At 42.5% G+C, this 20,119-nt stretch overlaps 1 protein-coding gene across 1 annotated transcript in view; it reads right to left on the bottom strand.

Annotated features, from left to right (window-relative positions):
• Positions 1-20,119, bottom strand: part of LOC138743567 (rootletin-like) — a 63,878-nt gene that overhangs the window by 40,207 nt on the left and 3,552 nt on the right. The window lies entirely within an intron of this gene.

Genomic DNA, 20,119 nt, shown 5'->3' with positions numbered 1-20,119 from the left:
TTAAAACAGGAGCTTGTAAAACCACCAATTCATTCATTAATCTAGGCAATGACACCTTTTTAATGTTTCTTCCTCCCTCCATCTTGTGTGGAAGCCCACATTGCCATTGTGTTGATCTTAATGGCCAATATGCAATTTATGCTCATAATTAAAATGCTCTATTACCAGAAAAGATTTGTGATCATACCCGATTTATGGATTCTTATTACAGCATAATTTTTCCTGGCAAATTGACAAATGTATTTTGGAAACAGAAACCACCATGTAAAAGAAGAGTAAAAACACAAGGCTGGAGAAGCTCAGCAGGTCAAACAGTGCCCTTTATAAAGAAAGATACATAACCAAAGCTTCAGGAATAAGCCCTTTGTCAAGGTATGGACAAAATGTGAGCAGGTGCCCAAACAAAATGGTGGCGGTGGGAGGGTCAGGGAGGAGAACAGTCCCACAGGAAGGAGATAATAGGTGGATAAGGGAGGGAGAGCACATTCAGCCATTGAGGGGAGGGTAGTTATATAGTCAGGATAATGTGAACTATTTTGTAACCGCTTATGAATACACCCTTCTCACTGTAGTAACTATAGTGCACTATTGTGGGGCGTATGTATATGTATATGTGAGTGTGTGAACAGTTTCCTGAGATGGTGGAAGACATCAGTAAGTAAACTCTCTTCTGTTAATTGAATCTTGCGTCTCTAAGTTATTTAAAAAGCCTCCTAAGTAATACAGATACCTAACATGTGGGCAATGGTATAAAATAACATGATTAAAGCCATACAATTGATTGTAAGTCATTGAAATACAAAAGGGAAAAAGAGAAAAAAACATTACTGAAAAAAATGGGTGGAGCAACAGCAGTTCACCCAGTGATGGACGGGGAGGCTGAAGACATTGCTGAATTGTTTAAAAAGTTTCAGCAGAAGTGCAATTTAGCATTGAAAAGGTATTTTAAAAATGCAACAGCAGAGGAGAAGGTCAGTTATCTACTCCTCTGGACAGGGGAGCAAGGCCTTCACTTATTTAGTAGCTGGGAGCTTACAGAGGTGGAGAAAAATGATCCAGAGCAGATATTTGCAAAGTTTGCTTCTCACCTTGAACCCAGGTCTAATCATAGAATGAAACTCCATGAATTTCAAGGCTTAATGCAAGAACTGTTAATAAATTCCTCACTAGATTAAAAATTGTTGCTGCAAAATGAAGATTGAAGGATATAGAGGAAAGATTAGTTGATCAACTAATATGGGGGAGTGCCCATCCCAAAGTGCAAAAGTCTCTGATAGGGAAGGATAGTTTGAAGCCGGCTGAAGATATAGATACAGCCAGAGCCTTCGAAGCCATGAGGATGCAAATGAAATCCCTATCTATGCAGACCTACCCACAGCAAAGAGAAGGAAGGGCTGATGCTATAAAGAACACAATCAGAAAAGTGCAAACCCCCAAGACCTGCAGGAAATGCGGCAGACAATGCGGCAGCCTGTGGTAAAACAAACCACTGGGCGAAGATGTACAAGTCTGGTATGAAGAAAACAGTAATACCGGTGAAGAAAAAAAGACAAGGAGAAGATCCACCACATAAAAGGAAACAACAATGAGGACCCCAACACCCAGATATTGGACATAGAATCCATACACCTTCACAAGATGTCCGATGAGATAAAAGAAGGAAGCAAGTTGCACACAAGGATCCAAATACAGAGGACAGTCCAGAACAAGCCTACTATATTTAACCTAAGGGTGAAGCTGGATGCTGGATGACAAAGCAATGTCCTTCCACTCAGACTCCACAGCCAGATGTTCCCAGAGAACAGAATAAAAGGGTATCCAAAAGTCGGTGCACTGGTCAAGCAGCTAGGGAGAGCTAAGATCAATGACTGCCATAAGGGAAAGAATATCCTCTGTATGTTCTACATGGTAGATGTGGATGGAACAGCAATTCTAGGTCTGGATAGCTGCTGGGAGTTGCAGTTGATCTCTGCCAATTATGAGATCCAGATGAAACAGATATCCAAAAGGATCAACAGAGACACACAACAAAAAGAGGAAATGATTTCCGCAGAAGTACCTGCCAGGCCATGGCACACAGTGGGAGCAGACTTGTTCACCAAGAATCAAGAGTGGTATTTCATAGTAGCCTGTTACTATGCTAAGTTTTCATTCATCAAAAAGGTGAAAGACTGAGAGCGCCAACTATCACCTCAGAAATTAGAGCGCTCCTTCCTGAGCAAGGAATACCCAAGCAAGTAATATGTGACAATTGAACACAGTTCACATCACAAGAATTCAGAAATCCGGCTGTAGAGTATGGGTTTGTTATCACTACATCATCCTCCTACTACCCCAAAAGTCATGGGTTCATTGAAAGACAAGCGAAATCTGTGAAATGCACATTAGTTAAGTGTCGTGAAACCAAAGAAGACCCATCCTAGCTCTTCTATCATTATGAGCAACACCTTTAAGAACTGACATGAAGATCCCGGCAGAACTTCTAAATGGCAGGAGATATAAAACAACTCTTCCAAGCAAAATACACCCTCCAGAAGACCAGGAGGAAACCAGAAGAAGACTAGTTGTTACACAAAAAGAAGGACACAAGCATTATAACAAACAAAAATAAATGTTGCCAGAACTCTTCAGAGGGCAGCATGTGCATATTCAAGAGCTGATGTTGAAAACGTGGACCCCAGCTAAGGTAATCAGAGAAGCTGAGACACCAAGATCATACATTGTCAAGACAATCAGCTGAGGAGGAACAGAATTCACATCCGGCCCACACAAGATGTGATGAAGCAGAAAGCTTTAACACCAGCAAAGCCTGCAACACCAATATCAAGTGAGGTATCAAATGAAGAGACCACAAGCACTAATCCTGAAACATCAACACAGCAATGGTCAGGTGAAGCACAACAAGCTACATCACCTACACGTGGACCAGCAACACAGAGCCCAACGATCACAGCCAAATCCACAAGATGGCGAAGGAACACACTGCCGCCAGTCCGATAGCGATAAGAACTATTTAAAAATAGTTGTGTAAATAAACTAGTGGACTGGACAAGTTCAGATACTTAAGTTGCACTGGAAAGTAAGTGATAAAGAACACTAACTTTTTCTTTATCTTGAGAGTGAGGGATGTAATATAGTCAGGATAATGTGACCTATTTTGTAATCGCGTAAGAATACACCCTTCTCGCTGTGGTAACTGTAGTGCACCATTGTGGGGTGCATGTATATGTAGATGAGTATGTGTGAACAGTTTCCTGAGAGGATGGAAGGCATCAGTAAGTAAAAGTCTCATCTGTTATTTGAGTCTTGCATCTCTAAGTTATTTAAGCAGTCTCCCAAGTAACTTCAGAGACATCATAAGGGGGATGTCTCTGTGAATGGAGAGGGAAGGGGGTGGAGAGTTGGAGTAAGGAAGACACAGGGATGGGGAAGAGAAAGGAAGAACAAGGAGAAGGTGAGCAGAAAGCGGATAATTCAATGTCTGAGGTACCTGCACAGCATTGACTGCTGCTCTCTTCCCTTTGGTTTCTCTGGTTTCTACTAGCCCAATCCCCATTCTTCCTCTCTCTTCTCCATCCCTCTGTCTTCTTTCCTCCAGCTCTCCATTCCCTTCCCTCTCCATTCATAGAGCCATCTCCACTCCCCATGATTGCTGGTGTGCCCTCCCTCCCTTATCCACCTATTTACCTCCTGCCTCCCCCTGCCCCCCCATCATTTTGTTTGGGCACCTGCCCACATTTTGTTTATACCTTGATGAAGGCCTCAAACCTGAAACGTTGGTTCTGTATCTTTATCTTTGCTATATAAAGAACATTGTTTCACCTGCTGAGTTTCTCCAGTGATGTCTTTGCATTTCAGCGACAGTGTTTCCGGACTTTTGTGTTTTATACAAAAGAAGAGAATGGTTTGGCATTAATTTTCTTAAATATTTAGTGGCTAATGTTTCATTACATGTGATTTTCTGCCAATAGTTGCAACACAAACAAGGTTTAAATTTAATCTACAGAAGAAGCCATTTCTTGATATCTAATTGAGTTTTCTCCTCAATAATTTGTTTTAGACATGCAGCATGGTAACAGGCCATCTTGGCCCATGAGCCCATGCTGTCCAATTTATCCCAATTAACTCACAACCTCCAGAATGTCCCAAATAGTGGGAAGAAACGGGAGCCCCCAGTGAAAACCCACACAGGCTTGGGAAGAAGGTACAAACTCCTTATAGACAGCACAGGATTTGAACCCCGGTCCCAATCGCTGGTGCTGTAATTGTGTTTCACTAGCCGTGCCACCTCAACACCAACTATGCTGCCCCAATTCCTTTTAGTCTTGGTAATCAGTGAAATTGGCAACTGGGAATTAGCTCATTGACCATTCTTAATTCTTGCAGTATTTCCATTTAATGCAGGGGTGGCCAACCTTTTAATTTTTAATGTAGACATACAGTGTAATAACAGGCCATTCTGGCCCACGAGTCTGTACCGGGGGTGTAGGTTAATTGGATGACATGGACTCATGGGCCGAAATGGGCCTGTTACCGTGTTGTATGTCTAAATTAAAAATTAAAAGGTTGGTACCCCCTGATTTAACAGAATTATTGAGACAGGTGTTGTATTAATTCAGAAGATTCAAAGAAGCTGAATATTTTGTTTTGGATTTGATAGACAATTTGAGTCACTTTGTGGGAAAGGCATATTTGAAAAGCCTGAACTGGGTGGTAGATATTTTTTTTACCCCAGAAATGTTCCAGCTGTTAACATTAATCAAGAGCCCCTTTTAACTGGAGCACCTGGGTGGCCCTCCTGGGACCCGGGTGCGATTACTGGGGCAGAGGTGCTGGAAGCACCTTTTAAATTGCAGGGGGATTGACCCATTAAATTGCCAACCCGGCAATTTAAGGGGGATCCCGCCCCTGCAATGATGCGTCACGCTCTCACTGGAAGTATTGTCAGATGTGCAGATGCTGGCTGCCCGGTGACGCAAGTGCTGACGTCATCACAATAAGCGGGTCGGCCATTTTCTTTTCAAATTGGCTGTGGACGAGACCTAGGTAAATTTAACTGGGTTCCCTGACTGTGTCTGAGGTAGGTCAGAGACCCAGATGAATTCCAACAAGGTTGACTGGATCAGACCCTTTCTAACTGGGGCGCTAACCGGGTAAATTGTCCAGTTAGCCTCATTTTACACAGCAGTTTGAAAGAGTCTATGTAAAATACAAAGGTTAGAAAGGCCTGGATTATGACCCAACTGTAGAAACTGCAAAGTTTGAAGAAATGAGCTTCACCACAGAAGTACAGTAAATCTATGCAAACATTTCCCAAAAAGAATATGTTTAAGCTTCATTTCAACCTTTGAACACTTTGCCTAAGGCTTTGTTCCAAACCAAAACAGAATGACTGCTGCATAATCAGTCAGTCCATGCTCTGAAAGAATTGTCAAACGGTAGTAATCAACGCCAGACGCAAATGGAAATCAGTCCATTCTGCACACAAGGTGGTATTGTCATGTTCATTGTACCATGTACATACCCCCCTGGAATTCTTACTGGCTGCAGCTGAACAGGTACTTTCTAAAAGGATCAACAACAATTGAATTAGAAAAAGAAAATAAATATGAAAATATTTGATAAATGTTCAGTTATCCTGGTGACTGAGTAATATATTGATATAAACAGTTACACATATGCCTGTGTGGAGAATTTATTTTGTGTAGAATAATTTTTATCCTAGTCTACAGAATAGTTTGATTGTGGTCTAAGAATTTTCAAGAATGCAATCATTGATGATATATTCCTTGGAACTTATCCTTGAAAATAGAAATTGTTCTTGGAAGACACATACCAATGTCCATGTTCTTCAAGCTGTCCCCATAAATATTAATGGTGGTGATGTGGTGCTTTGTTAACAACCCAGGGACCAGAGGAAACATCTCACCCATGGCAGCTGAGTTATTTAAATTCTGAATATAAACTGGACTCCAAAAAAAGCAAAGCATAACTACAAATTTACTAAAAGCTATTGTTATGAGCCCAGAGAATCCCAAAACCCAGCAGCAATAGATACTCACCAAGACAATGATCTTTTAATTAGCTTTAAACATGAAAACGGAATCGCACTTTAACTTAACCCCCTTCTAATTCTAAGTGCACATGTGTGTAATGTTTGTGTAAGTTCAGAAATGTTCTTTGGTTCACAGTCTATTCTCACTTTTCATTCCTTCAAGTTCACTGGTTGCAGGCAATTCTTATACTATGCACAGAATTTAGCATTATTACAGATCAACAGGCTTTGGTCCTTGAAAGGTAAATGGATACCACTCAGGAAGTTCTTGTCAGTTTTCAGAGAGAGATTTTTTGTACATTTACTTCCATCAGCCACTTCAGTGTCTTGCCAAAGAAACTTGCCCCCTCAGGGTTCTCCAGATGATAATCTCTTTCTTTCAGGTTACCTTTTTGTTTCTCTTGTTCCAGATGAAACATTAGACAGCTAGTTCTCTCCTCTTTCATGAACCACAAGGGCTTTGACCAGGCTGAACTAAGAACCTGTCTTATCCAGCTTGTCCTGTTCCAGTCCCAGCTGCTGTTGCTGGCTATAACACTGTAGAAGTGATCTGTGTGTGTGTGTCTCTCTCTCTCTCTCTCTCTCTCTCTCACACACACACTCACACACACACACACACACACACACACACACACACACACACACACACACACACACACACACACACACACACACACACACACACACAGAAAGCCTGTTTGACTCTCTCTGCTTGCAAAACTACATGACCCTCATAGAACAGCTCCAGACAATCTCTTTCATCAGTTGCCTTTTTGTAAACAACAATCCATTAGTGAAGTCTCTTGGACACTCTCCAAAGCTCTTGCAAAGGCTGTGGGGCTGATATGTTTAGCATTAGCAGAACTCCAGTATTTCAAATAAGTGTTTGTATGTGACCTACTCTAACAAACCCTGCCCCAATTTATCTCCCAAAAACATATCTATATGGTCTGTCACGCTATAAAAACTAATATGCCTCATTGATGACCTGCAGAGAGGGAAATCTGACAGGTGGCCTATATGTGACTCCAGGCCAATGTGGCAGAATTTTAAATGGACTAGCAATTCAGCTGGAACATGCAGAAGAACCTTAGGCTGGTGACTCACTCAGAGTATGACTGGTCTGATAAGGCAACAGGAGGTGGGCAATAAGGATTGTCTTGCGAGTGAGACCCGAATTCTGAGAAATTACTTGAAAAGAAACTCACAGAGACCCCTTGAAAGTATAAGAATGATTGACAAGAGCCATTTTGTGTATGATTAGCATGCAGTTGGGAGATTGTGGTGAAACCACTTGTGTATGTAAATACCTTGACCCTGCTCTCACTGGCCGGCTCATGACTCCTCCCCTTTATTCCCCATAAAGGCTGTCATGCAACCACCCTGCCCCCAATTCGAGTCCAGGTCCATCTCTAGCTAATAAAAGCCTTCAGTTCTTGTCCTTCAGTCTTTGGGTTAATTGATCGTGCATCAGGGACTCCTCTAGATATTTGCATACTTCATGGGATGATGTTCTTCCCAATAACTCCAAGAAGTATGATTGACCATAGCAAGGATCAGTTACTGGTGGCGATTAGTGCAATGCTATGACAGTGTTAGCAACCTGGGTTGAGATCCGCCTGTGTGTAAGGAGTTTGCACGTTCTCCCCATGACCTCATGGGTTTACTTTTTAAATTTAGAGATACAGCACAGTAACAAGCCCTTGTGCCCCATAAGCCCAGGCTGCCCAAATACCCCATGTGACCCATTAACCTACTAATGCTGTATGTCTTTGGATCAAGGGAGAAAACTTGAGTCCCCAGAGGAAAACACCCACAGACACAGGGAGAACGTACAACTCCTGATGGACAATGGTGGAATCCAGGTCACTGCCACCTAAGAGCATTGCGCCAACCACTTCGCTCACCATACCACCCCTCCAGGTGCTCCAATTTCCTCCCACATTCCAAAGGAATATGGGTTATGTAGGTTAATGGATCACAGGTTTGGGATCTATTGTAGTGGTGCTATAGATAGACTACAACTCCCGGAAGTCTAGCAAACCAGCACGAGACTTCATAACGTCATGACATGGCATGAGTGGTTCAGTGTTTTAAAAGAATATGCAGTGACTCGAGTAAATGAGTTCTGATTTACCAGTAACTGTGTGTGTCGTTATTTTGTGTTCATCAGCAACCATTGCATTCTCATTGGCTACAACTGATGACCCCGACGAGCTTTTGGACCATATGGAGACTACAGCTGTTAAGCTACCGTCCTTCTGGATGGCAGAACCAGAGCTGTGGTTTCGACAGGCTGAGGCACAATTTCACCTCAGGAAGTTCGAGGTGGACGCGACTCGCTATCAATGCTTTGTCAGTGCCTTGCACCAAGCCACTCACTGGCAAGTGAGCCAGTGACGTCCTGTGCGATCCATCGGTGCCTGGAGAGCACAAGTATGACACTCTAAAAGCGCTCCTGCTGTGAATTTACAGCATGTCCCACAGAGAGCGGGCCGCCAGACTGTCACACTTGCAGGAATTGGGTGACCGGGCCCTGACTGAACTAATGGATGACATGTGCCTGGCGTCTGGCCCACGGCCAGATATATTGTTTGAACAGCTCTTCTTGGAGAGGATGCCAGAAGACATTAGATGCTTATTATCGCCAAGTTCTTTCAAAGACCCCAGGACAGTAGCTGCAGAGGCAGAGATCATGTGGCTGGCAAAAAAAAAAACACACACCAAAAAGTCTTTGGACAATGTCACTGTGTCACAGGTATCTGCACACAGCACCTCCAATGTTGACACTACTTCCCAAGCCAACGCTCTCAACACACCAGCTCTTATAATGAGGCAACATCCCAAGTCAGGCAGATAGCCTGTTGACACTTCCACCTGGTGTTTTTACCACCGGCTTTGGGGAGTCAATGCACCTTGGTGCCTGCCACGCTGTGTGCTCTTGGGAAACGCCCTGGCTGACTGTCGTTAATGGCTGCGATGGTTGGCTGAAAATCTACAAGCCTTCGATGTGTTTGGGATCAGCTATCCCAACATAAATATTTGGTGGACATAGGATTAGAAGTCAGTGTTTTTCCACCAACTGACTTTGAGAGACCTTATCCTAACCCTAACCTCCAACTCACAGCAGTCAATAGTTCCATGTATGGCACCAAAAAATGAATGTTGAATTTGAGTGGAACATTTACACATGGCCTTTTATTATAGCGGTAGTGTCACAACCACTACTCGGGGCTGATTTCCTTCAAGCTCAATCATTCATGGTGAATTTAAAAGGGCATCAGCTGGTGGATAGTACCACCTTTCAAACTATTTGCCTGGCAGAATTCTATGTTCCTGTGTTATGCCTTCAAGCCCTGTGTCAGACTGTTGATAATTTCTCCAGGCTTGTAGAAGAGTTTCCTAAAGTTACAACTCTGCAGTTTTCGACCCTCTCGGCGAAACATGGAGTAATTCACCATATTTCTACCAAGGGTCCTCTCAGTCATGCTAAGGCATGTCACTTGCCTCTGGAGAAACTGCAATTAGCTAAACAAGAATTCCACAAAATGGAAGAGCTGGGGATAATTCGCAGGTCCGACAGCCCATGGGCATCTCCATTACATTTAGTCCAAAAACCCATCAGAGGGTAGAGACCTCGTGGAGATTATGGACGGCTCAATGACGCCACTATACCAGATCATTAACCTACTCCACATATTCAAGATTTTTCAGTGAATCTGCATGGGGTGAAAACATTTTCAAAAGTGGACTTAGTGCACGGATATCGCCAGGTACCTGTGGAACCTGATGACATCCCGAAAATGGCAATAATTACCCCTTTCGGATTGTTCAAATTTTTACATATATCTTTGGATTAAAAGATGCAGCTCAGACCTTTCAGTGAGTTATGGACCCTGTCTTCATTTATCTAGACAACATATTAGTCACCATCAAAACGAAAGAAGAGCACATGGAACATCTGTGTACACTCTTTAGACGTCTATGAGAATTTGGACTGACCATTAATCCAGATAAATGTGTTTTCAGACAACAGTCCATAGAATTCCTGGGGCATACAATCACCGACAAGGGTGTGGTTCCGCTGCCTTCCAAGATCAACACCATTACTGAATATTCCAGATCATCCTCTGTCAAAGGTCTGCAAGAGTTCTTGGGCATGGTTAATTTTTATCGTCGGTTCTTTCCAGCAGCAGCCCATGTTATGAAGCCTCTGTTGAATCTGATGTCCAGAAAAACCAAATCTATTCAGTGGAGAGATGGAAGTCGAAATGCTTTCATAAAGACAAAGGAACTATTAGCTCCAGCAACTATGCTCAGTTATCCAGTCCTTAACACAGCCATTGCCTTTTCAACAGATGCACCTGATGTGGCCATAGGGGGCACTCTGCAACAGTATGTTGATGGACAATGGAAACCATTGGCATTCTTTAGCCGCCACCTCCATGCGGCCGAGAAAAAACATTGCACCTTTGATAAAGAGTTCCTAGCCATATATTTGTCCATCCGTCACTTCCGTTACTTTTTGGAAGGCAGACACTTCACCATGTTCACAGACCATAAACCCTTGACCTTTGCATTTTCATTGGAGCTCTGGTCAGTTCGACAACAGCAGCAGTTGTCCTTCATTTCAGAATTCTCCATCAGAATAATGCACATTTCTGGAAAAGACAATGTAGTGGCTGATGCATTTTCCTGCTCAGTTGCACTCAAGGTATCAGCTATGGACCATGGTATTGACTACGTGGCTCCCGCTGCTGCCCAAGCACAAGACGGTAAGATGGAGTCTAATTACACCTTGATAACCAACCTGCAATGGAAGGATGTGCAAATCGATGCCGACGGCAAGCTGTTCTTTTGCGACCTGTCAATAGGACATCCACGGCCAGTGGTTCCAGGTTCATGGAGACGTCACATTTTTGATTCTGTCCATGGTCTTTCACATCCATCCTTCAGATCGACCATTTTTCTGACTTCAGACAGATTTGTTTGGTGCGGTCTGAAGAAAGACGTCATGCAAATGGCCAGATCTTGTGCAGCTTGTCAAAAGGACAAAATCCATCGGCTTACGAAAGTACTGCAACAACCCTTCCCACTGGTAACTCACTGGTGCAACCATGTCCATGTGGACATTGTGGGACCAATTCCAGTTTCACGAGGCTACCGTTATCTCTTCACGGTGATCAATAGGTTTACGAGATGGCCTGAGGCAGTCCCCATTACGGATGCTTCTATGGACTCGTGCACAAGCATTCCTTAATTCCTGGGTGGGTGCCTTGCTTTGGCCTATTACTTCTGACAGAGAACCTCAATTTACATCTTCATTATGGTCAGCCTTATCTCGGCTGCTTGGCTATAGGCTTCATCATACATCCAACGGGATGGTTGAACCATTTGATCGTCACCCTAAATCAGTCTTACTGGCCCATTCGGACGGTCCCAACAGGGGAGACGAATTACCATGGGTGTGGCTGGGCATTAAAACAATTCCAAAAGAGGATCTTCACACTTTGTCTGTGGAGCTTGTATGTGACATGCCTTTGGTTGTCCCAGGGGAATTCGTTCCACACAGATCCAGTAAAGATGAAGATCTCAAAGAGCTGCTGAGCAGACTAAAGGATACCGTAGGCAAATTATCCCCTGTACCACGTTCAACACATGGCAAACATGTTTCCTTTGGACCACACAAACTGAGGACTATGAATACATGTTCATACGTAGAGAAACTCATGGACAGCCCTTGTAGGCACCATATGAGGGGCCAGACAGGGTGATAAGATGAACGAGGTCAACCTGCAACTTGGACGTTGCAGTCTCTGTCATTCACAATTGACAGGCTCAAACCTGCCCATGTTGACAAAACTTCCCCTATTCAACAGCCAGCAGTTCGCCTCAGAGGTTCACCTCCCAAAAAAACTACCAGGTGATAGTGTGGGTTCTGATGGGGGGGGGGGGAGGGGTGCTGTGCAGTGGTGCTATAGATAGACTACAGCTCCCAGAAGTCTAGCGAACCAGCAGGGGATGTCATAACGTCATGACGTGGCGCGCGGGGTTCAGGGTTTTAAAAGCATACGGGCATGACTTAAGTAAATGACTTCTGATTTACCTGCAGCTATGTGTGTTGTTATTTTGCATTCATTAGGCAACCACTGCATTTTCAGTGGCCACACTATGTTAAATTAAAATTAATTTCAGTTTCAGTCGTCAGAAGAAAGCAACACAATTGCTCACAACACTAATTTTTCCATCAAGAAACAGAAATGCTTTTATGCCACATGGGAACATATCACGACAAGATATTGAACCTGACTCAGTTTACCTCAAGTGAGGAAGAAGACCAACCACTGAAACACAACCTGCGAATTTCAGACTCACTCAGTTTGTGTTGATATTGTGATTCACTATTGATATTGATCTTTCTGGGGTTTTCACCAGAAAGCTTCATGTGGTCAAAGGAATATTCCATGGAATTTTCTCTTTGTGCCATTTACAGTTTCTGTTTATAACTGTTCTAAATTTTACATAAATGGATGTCAGTTTTGAGATTGAGTTGAATGGACTCCCTCCTGGAGAAAACTTGCAAAAATGTCCCAGCTCAAAGGTCAAAAATAACACGTTGCTTTCGAACATCGGTTCTCAACCTTTTTCTTTCCACTCACATCCCACTTTGAGTATTCCCTGTGCCATCGGTGCTCTGTGATCAGTAAGGGATTGCTTAAGGTGGGATGTGGGTGGAAAGAAACTCACCTCATTGACTCGTTATGTGCATGGTTTCATAACTCCAAAGGAATTGGGCCAATAACCATTTTTCTCAAGCAAAATATTTCAGTAACAATTGGGTCCGGAGCGGTGATTCTCAACCTTCCCTTCCCACTCACAGACCACCTTAAGCAATCCCTTACTGATCACAGAGCATCGATAGCATAGGGATTAATTAAAGTGGTATGTGAGTGGAGAAAAAAAGGTTTACAACGATTGCTGTAGAATAAAGAAAATCTAAAATCAGGTGGAAAATGCAAGGAGATGCTAACTGGGGGTGGGGGGGGGGTGGGGGGGGGCGAAAGAGCTCTAATGAATGAAGAACAGTATGGGCCCATCAGCCCACAACGTTGTGCTGACCTATATAATCCTACTTCACTCCAAGCTACCCTTCCTTGCCTCACAGCCCATAATCCTTTATTTTTTTCTCACATCCTTGTTCTCATCTAAGAGTTTATTGACTGACCCATTGTATCAGCCTCCACCTGGCAATGGATTCAGTTTGAAACAGGCATCTTTTGATATTGGCCATTGTTGCCCTGGGAAAAAGATGCTGGTTGTCCACCCTATCTATGCCTTTTCAACTGCTGATGACACTTCTGTTCTTCATCTAGAGGCCTTTAGAGAGAGAACTTTCCAATTATACATTTATCCCTTTTTCGATTGGGTCATTGGTTCATTGAAGCTTAATATTTCTGAAACATTTCTGCTTTTTTGGTGATGTGTTCCTTCTGTGGGGGAAATGTTTCTCATCCTACTCACATATCCAGTGCTCAAATGATCAAAAACACTTTCAAGAGGTACAGGCATCGGAAATAGGAGCTGTTGCAGGCCATCCTGTAGGTCAATCATTTGGATATTCAACATATTTTGCCTGACATTTCACTGCAAACACATTCTTAGTCAGTGCTATTTACCTTTATTGAGGCATCTACAGCTTTCCATGCTGGAAATTACTAAATCATTCACAATCCTCTGATTGCAAAAAAAATTCTGCTCATTGCAGTCCTACGTAGCAAATCCCATAGGAGCAGTAAAACACGAGGCCAGTGCACAGAAGCACTGGAGAAACTCAGCAGGTCATGCGGCATCCATGGAGAGCAAAAGGCAGTCGATGTTTTGGGCCTGAGGTGTGCCGAAGGTCAGGCAAATGTCTGTCTAAAATCGTGGTGTGCGGTGTGGGGTGGGGGGCGCTTGTAGGGGAAGAGGGTGGAGTGCAGGCTAGCAGGTGATAGGCAGATATAGGCCACGTTAAGTCATGTTTATTGCTATCTGATTGCTCAAGTACAACCAGACAAAACAGCGTTCTCCGGTCCTCGGTGCAAGACATGCAGACTCCGACCAAACGTAGCACACATGTAGGCGAGCAATACATATGCAGGAGAAGTATTTTATCTATAAAAATAAATAAATAAATATGTGGGAAGGGAAGGAGCTAAAAAAAATAGGGTAAGGGGCAGAGGGCTGAGAAAGATGCTCTCTGACAGGAGAATGGAAGAGGTTGGGGAGCATCCTTGTTACACTAGGATCCTTGGTTTTAGGGTCTCCAGCCAGGAGTGCATGCAAGGTACTTGCCTAACTTCCTCATACGGAGCCTAGGTGTGACCACGGCTTCACGCTACCTTCCATACCTCAAAATGAGAAGGTCAGGGATTCAAGTTCCACTCCACAACTCGAAAACAAAATTTAGTTTGGATCAAACGAAGAGGCTCCATGTTTCCTTAATTTGGAAGAAATACTGTATATTTCGGCGTATAAGTCGACCCCCATTTTTCAGTCTAATTTTAAGAGTTTTATGGTATATCCGGCATTCAAGTCAAACCCCATTTTTCGGGCTGTCAGGAACAACCCAAAATTTTTAGAACACCCCAAATGCAAGTAACAAAGCTTTAAATTAAGTACGTAAAGAAAAGAACTTTGGCCTACCTGGCAGGAGCGGCAATGGCCCATGGAACTGGAGCACTGACATCGTGCTCCTAGCAGGAGCAAGAACCTCGGCCCACCAGGCAGGGGCGGCGAACTCAGTGTATGGTGGCACCCAGTGGTGGGGAGGTGCCTCCATCATCGACTTATACGCTGAATTAATGTCAATCTGCATTTTTCAGTGAATTTAAGGTCTCAAAAGTATATCCAGTGTATAAAACGACCACTCTTTTTGAGAAATTTTTTAGGATTTCATGACTCGATTTACATGCCAAGATAAACGGTATTTAGCTAATGTTTTAAAATATTCGAATACTCATTAGCTTAATATCATTGCAAGGAGGTATGGGTGGCCTAACTAACATTTATACATCAACCATCATCAATCCCACAGAGTTTTTTAATTGTTGTCCATGGAACACAGGCCAGATGAAAAATGATTAGGTATCTGAGACTGACTGTTAATCGCTCTGCATTCTTGAGGTCATCGAGGGAAGTGAATATGCTAATTTTCCTTCCAGTACAACTGAACACCATCAAAACATATTGTAAACTGAGAAAACCACTGACGCCTGTTCCACTCTCTTTGACTGCAGGAGCTATCAGACCCACAGAGAAAAAGAAAGTGGATTAACTTTGATTGTATTTATTACAAGGGTTTCTCACTCTTTAAACAAAGCAGGGTGGGCTTTGGTCAGGCGGTAGATCATTCAGAGTAGACCAAGGAATGGATCGCAGTGGAAAGTGACTTATTAGCCCACACGCAAATTAGGTTGAGCCGCTAGTTAAAATGAGCATTTATGACGCACCTCTGCTGACTCTGAACCTTGGATATTTTGCAGCTTGAGTTCTAATAAACAAAACCCGCTTGCCAAGATGTGTTTTGTTTGTGTCAAGATTCAGTAAATTGGCAATAAATAACTGCCACTGGGTGAACCTTTGTACTCTAGCCCAGTTTGCCATCTATTCAGCTGTAGCATCTCAACATAAATCTACATAGCACTTTGCAAAAAAAGACTCCATCTCACGATCTAGCAGGAATCATTCAACCCACCAAGCCTGGACCAACTCACAATGCAATTCTTTCCCCACTAATTTTCCCTGTAACCTATTCTCCACCAATGCCTCCCCCCAGCTTCTATCTTTCTGGCTATGGTCCACGTTCTGGAAAATGGGATGGGTGTAGACTGGTGTTTGATAGTTAATATGGAGACAGTGGGCTGAAGACCCTGTTACTGTGCTGCATGACTATCTGACAGGGCCCGTTGCAGTCATCTACCAACCCTCATGCACTCGGAATGTGGGAGGACATCGGAGCACCCAGAGGAAGCCCACCCGGTCACGAGGAGAATGTGCCAAGTCCACACTGGTAGCGTCGGAGGTCAGGAATGAACCCAGGTCCCAGGCCCTACCAGCTATGTCACTGCGAGGTTCGAACATGGAAAATAAACTGTCATCCAAGGTTGGATAGTGCCAACCATTTAGGGTTTAGTGCAAGTGGAGGGCCATTGCACATGGAATTTCAGAGAGCTTTTGACCAGAAACTGAACTGGGGTAGCCATGTGGCTAGAAGAGCAGGCCGGAGGTCAGGGACCCTGCTGAGAGTAACTCATTTCCTAACTTCCCAAACAGTGCAACCCAATCTATACATTTGTTTATTTTGAATATTTTATTTTAAAAGACTCAAGCAAATATAAACAAACAATATAAGACATTTTCTTATCACACAATATTACATACAGAGTCCAGTATTTCCCCCCTTCCCTGAATATTAAATAAACCGTAAAAGGTAAAGGAAGAAACTAAAAATTAAAGCACATGTTGTCTGTGGCACAACCTTAATTCACTCTCTTCCTTATTTATCTGTCAGGATGGTTTGTATCTTAACTCATTTGTTAAGGTTGGGGAGGGGGTATAGATCATATCTGTGCCCCTCTGTGTCTCAGGTACAGCTGCCACACTTTGATGAATGTGTCATACTTCTTCCTTAAGTTGTAATTAATCTTCTCCAAGGGAACGAAACTCTGCATTTCCATTCTCCATCATGTTACTCAGTTAAGAGTCGGACTTCCATGCAACAGCGATACACTTCCCTGGCTACCAACAAAGCAATCTTCACAAATTGAATTTGGTGTTTGGATAATCTAATCTGTTCTTCACTAATATCTTCCAGGAGGAACAATTCCAGGTCTCGTGGAAACTCCATGTTTGTAATTTGTTTTAGAATGTCCCCCAGGTCTACCCAGCAGGATCTCATCTTCATACTTAGCTAGGTGGAGGGGATAAAGGTTCCAAACTCTACACCATATCTGAAGTACAGATCTGAAATTTCTGACTTTGATTTATGTAATTTTTGCGGTGTGAGGGACAATGGATGCAAGAAATTGTACTGGACCAGCATGTATCTGGCATTGACAATCCATGTCATGCTGTTCAGGGACAAGACTTCCCACCAATTTTCATTAATCATTGAATCCGTCCGACTCCCATCTTTCCCATGAGTAGAGCAATCCCAGATTTGGGTCCTCACTCTGGAATAGGAAATACTTCAAGAAATAAATTTAAATACATTCCCCTGTCAAATTAGAACCTCCACAGTGCTACACTCATGAGTCATTGTTTGTCCTAATTTGTCTCTTAAGAAAGATGTCAATAGTAGGAAGCAGAAGAATGTTCTATTAGATAACCCAAAATAAGTCCTCAATTGCTCGAATGACATTAGTTGACCCTGGTCATAATAGTCCTTGATACAGTGGATCCCTTTCTGGCACCAGGTGTCCAGGATCCTGTTGCCCAGCATCATGGGTATTAAATGGTTCTGGGCCATAGGTGTATTAGGAGTTATCCCCACATTCAATCCAATACATAGATGTATTTTTTTGCCATGTCTGGTATATGTACTTTAATATGGGGTTATTTGTCTTTTTGGAAATTAATTTGGTGTTCCATTTGTATATAAATTCTTCTGCTATCCTTTCTCTTATCATGCCCAGGAAGGGGGCTCCCCTCCTTCAAACAGTGAGGCAATAAATCTCACAGAACAATTCTAACTGAGTTCTAATAAAGCTACAAAATTCTGGTTTTCCAAACAGCAGTGAATTTAGTTGTCATCTATATGCCATAGCTTGCTTATCTGGCATTATAATGGACAAGGCCAGGGTGAACAGCAGCCAAGCCTTGTACTCAAACTCTACTATCCTAATTTCCAACTGGAGTGACGCCAAGAAAAAAAAACAATTCTAGAGTAGGAGTCGTGATGTCTTGAGTAAAAGGAATAATCTCTTTCTCTCTGATTTAGCCTTCTCCAAATATCAATAAAGTTCAGGTATTTCATAAAAACCAGTGTGGACTTTACCACTCTGGCCCTCATCACCTTCCTGGCAGATTTATCTGTGACCAGATCCAGACAAAAATTGAAATTCCTTTCAATCGATATATTCTCACTCCAATCAGCTACATTCAAACATTTTTCATCATTGAAATTCAGGGCATATAAATTCATGATTATCCAGGACTTTGACAATGTAAAATTACAAATCTCCCTGCTGGGTCAATGACTAGGGGTAATTAGCGCCTGTCATAGGGGTGCAGGTACCAGAAGGGATGGATTGTTGGTTTTAACCTTTTTCTTTGTTTTGGGGAAAGGAATATTTTGGGGCTTTTTATTTTTCTGTTTGAAATATTGGTTTTGGTTTTGTTAATTGTTTGGGTTTTGTTTTACACACGGATGTCTGTACAGAGAATCACGGTTATGCAAAAGATAGAAAGTAAGTATGAGAAGACAAGGGGGAGTAGGAAGAATGGGATGGAGAAATCCTGGGGTAATGAATAAATTAATTAAATTTTAAAGCTTTAATGTCATTGGTCTAAATGGAAAAATTAAAAGAAAATGGGTCTTGCACACCTTAAGAAGCTTCAAATTGATATAGTGCTTTTCCCAAGAAACCCATCTTAAAGCCAAGAACACTCTAAATTGAAGAAAGGATGTGTAGGCCAGGTGACAGTGTCCTCCTTTAATTCTAGAGCAAGGGGAGTCACAATCTTGATAGGAAAAAATGTTCCAATCTATAAATTTGTTGATCACACTAGTGTCATTGGCCGAATAACGGGAAGTGATGAGTCAGCAGATATGATAGAGATCGAGAATCTGGCTGGGTGGTGTCAGAACAACAATCTTGGTTTCAATGTGACCGAGACTAAGGAACCACTTGTGCACTTTTAGAAATGAATCTGAGGGACCACACATCTGTCTTAATTAATGGGGTGGTAGTGGAGTGGATTAGTTGCCAAGTTCCTGGAGGCCACATATTAGAGGACTTCTCCTGGAGCCAGGATATCTACGCCATCTTGAAGATGGCACACCAGTGCCTCTGCATTGTAAGGCATCTGAGGACATGTGGCACATCATCTCAAACTTCTGAATGTGGACTTTGGAAAGCATATTGACTGGTTTTGAATCTTGTGTGCCCAGGAATGTAAAGCCTGCAGTAACTCTCCAAGTCCATTACAGGCACTGTGCCTTTGGTCCACTGAAAACATTTAGGTGAGACACTGTCTCAAGAAAACTCACGGTACAATGTTTGCACACCACCAACTGAAAATCTACTTGAAAGACAAATTGGGAAGCAGGCTGAGGTTACCAGAAGGAAGCAGCTTTGAATATGTGATTACAGACACAATGATAATTAAATGATTTATAAAAAACATGTACATTAAGCTGCAAGAGAAAGAGAACGATGAAATATGCTGTAAACCCAAACAAAACATAAAGATAAAAAATGAAAAATGGGAAAAGCTATGCTCCAGAATTATGAGAAATACAATAAACACGAGGTTATGCATGATACAATATAATTGGTTTCACAGGCTATACACCATGCCCCAAAAGTTAAATAAATGGGACCCAACAGTATCAGATCGATGTTTTCGCTGTAAGAAGGAAACGGGAACAACAGTACATGCAATTTGGGCATGTGAGAAAGTGGAAACGTTTTGGAAAGATCTAAATCAGGTATTAAATAAAATCACAAAAAGCAACATACCAAAAAATCCAGAGATCTTTCTTCTAAGTAATATAAGTAAAGAACTAGGCCTCGATTTGGATGAAGCACAAAAAAGATGTAGCAAAAAAAATGTATAATGTCCACTTGGAAATCAGAAGAGAGCCTGAGAGTACAGCAATGGTACATAGAAATGAATAAATGTATTCCATTGGTAAAAATAACATCTAATTTAAGAAATAACATCACAGTATTTGAACAAATTTGGGAATCGTACATAGAACACAACAGAGAGGGCCTACCACGGACTTCAACCCCCTAAAATGACAGAATGAGAAGAAGACAAAATGAACTGACCCAGTGTGTCAAAGTAGATGACACA

Source organism: Narcine bancroftii, chromosome 9 (assembly GCF_036971445.1).
Source record: "Narcine bancroftii isolate sNarBan1 chromosome 9, sNarBan1.hap1, whole genome shotgun sequence".
Classification (NCBI taxonomy): Eukaryota; Metazoa; Chordata; class Chondrichthyes; order Torpediniformes; family Narcinidae; genus Narcine; species Narcine bancroftii.
This window is presented reverse-complemented; position numbering and strand designations above follow the sequence as displayed.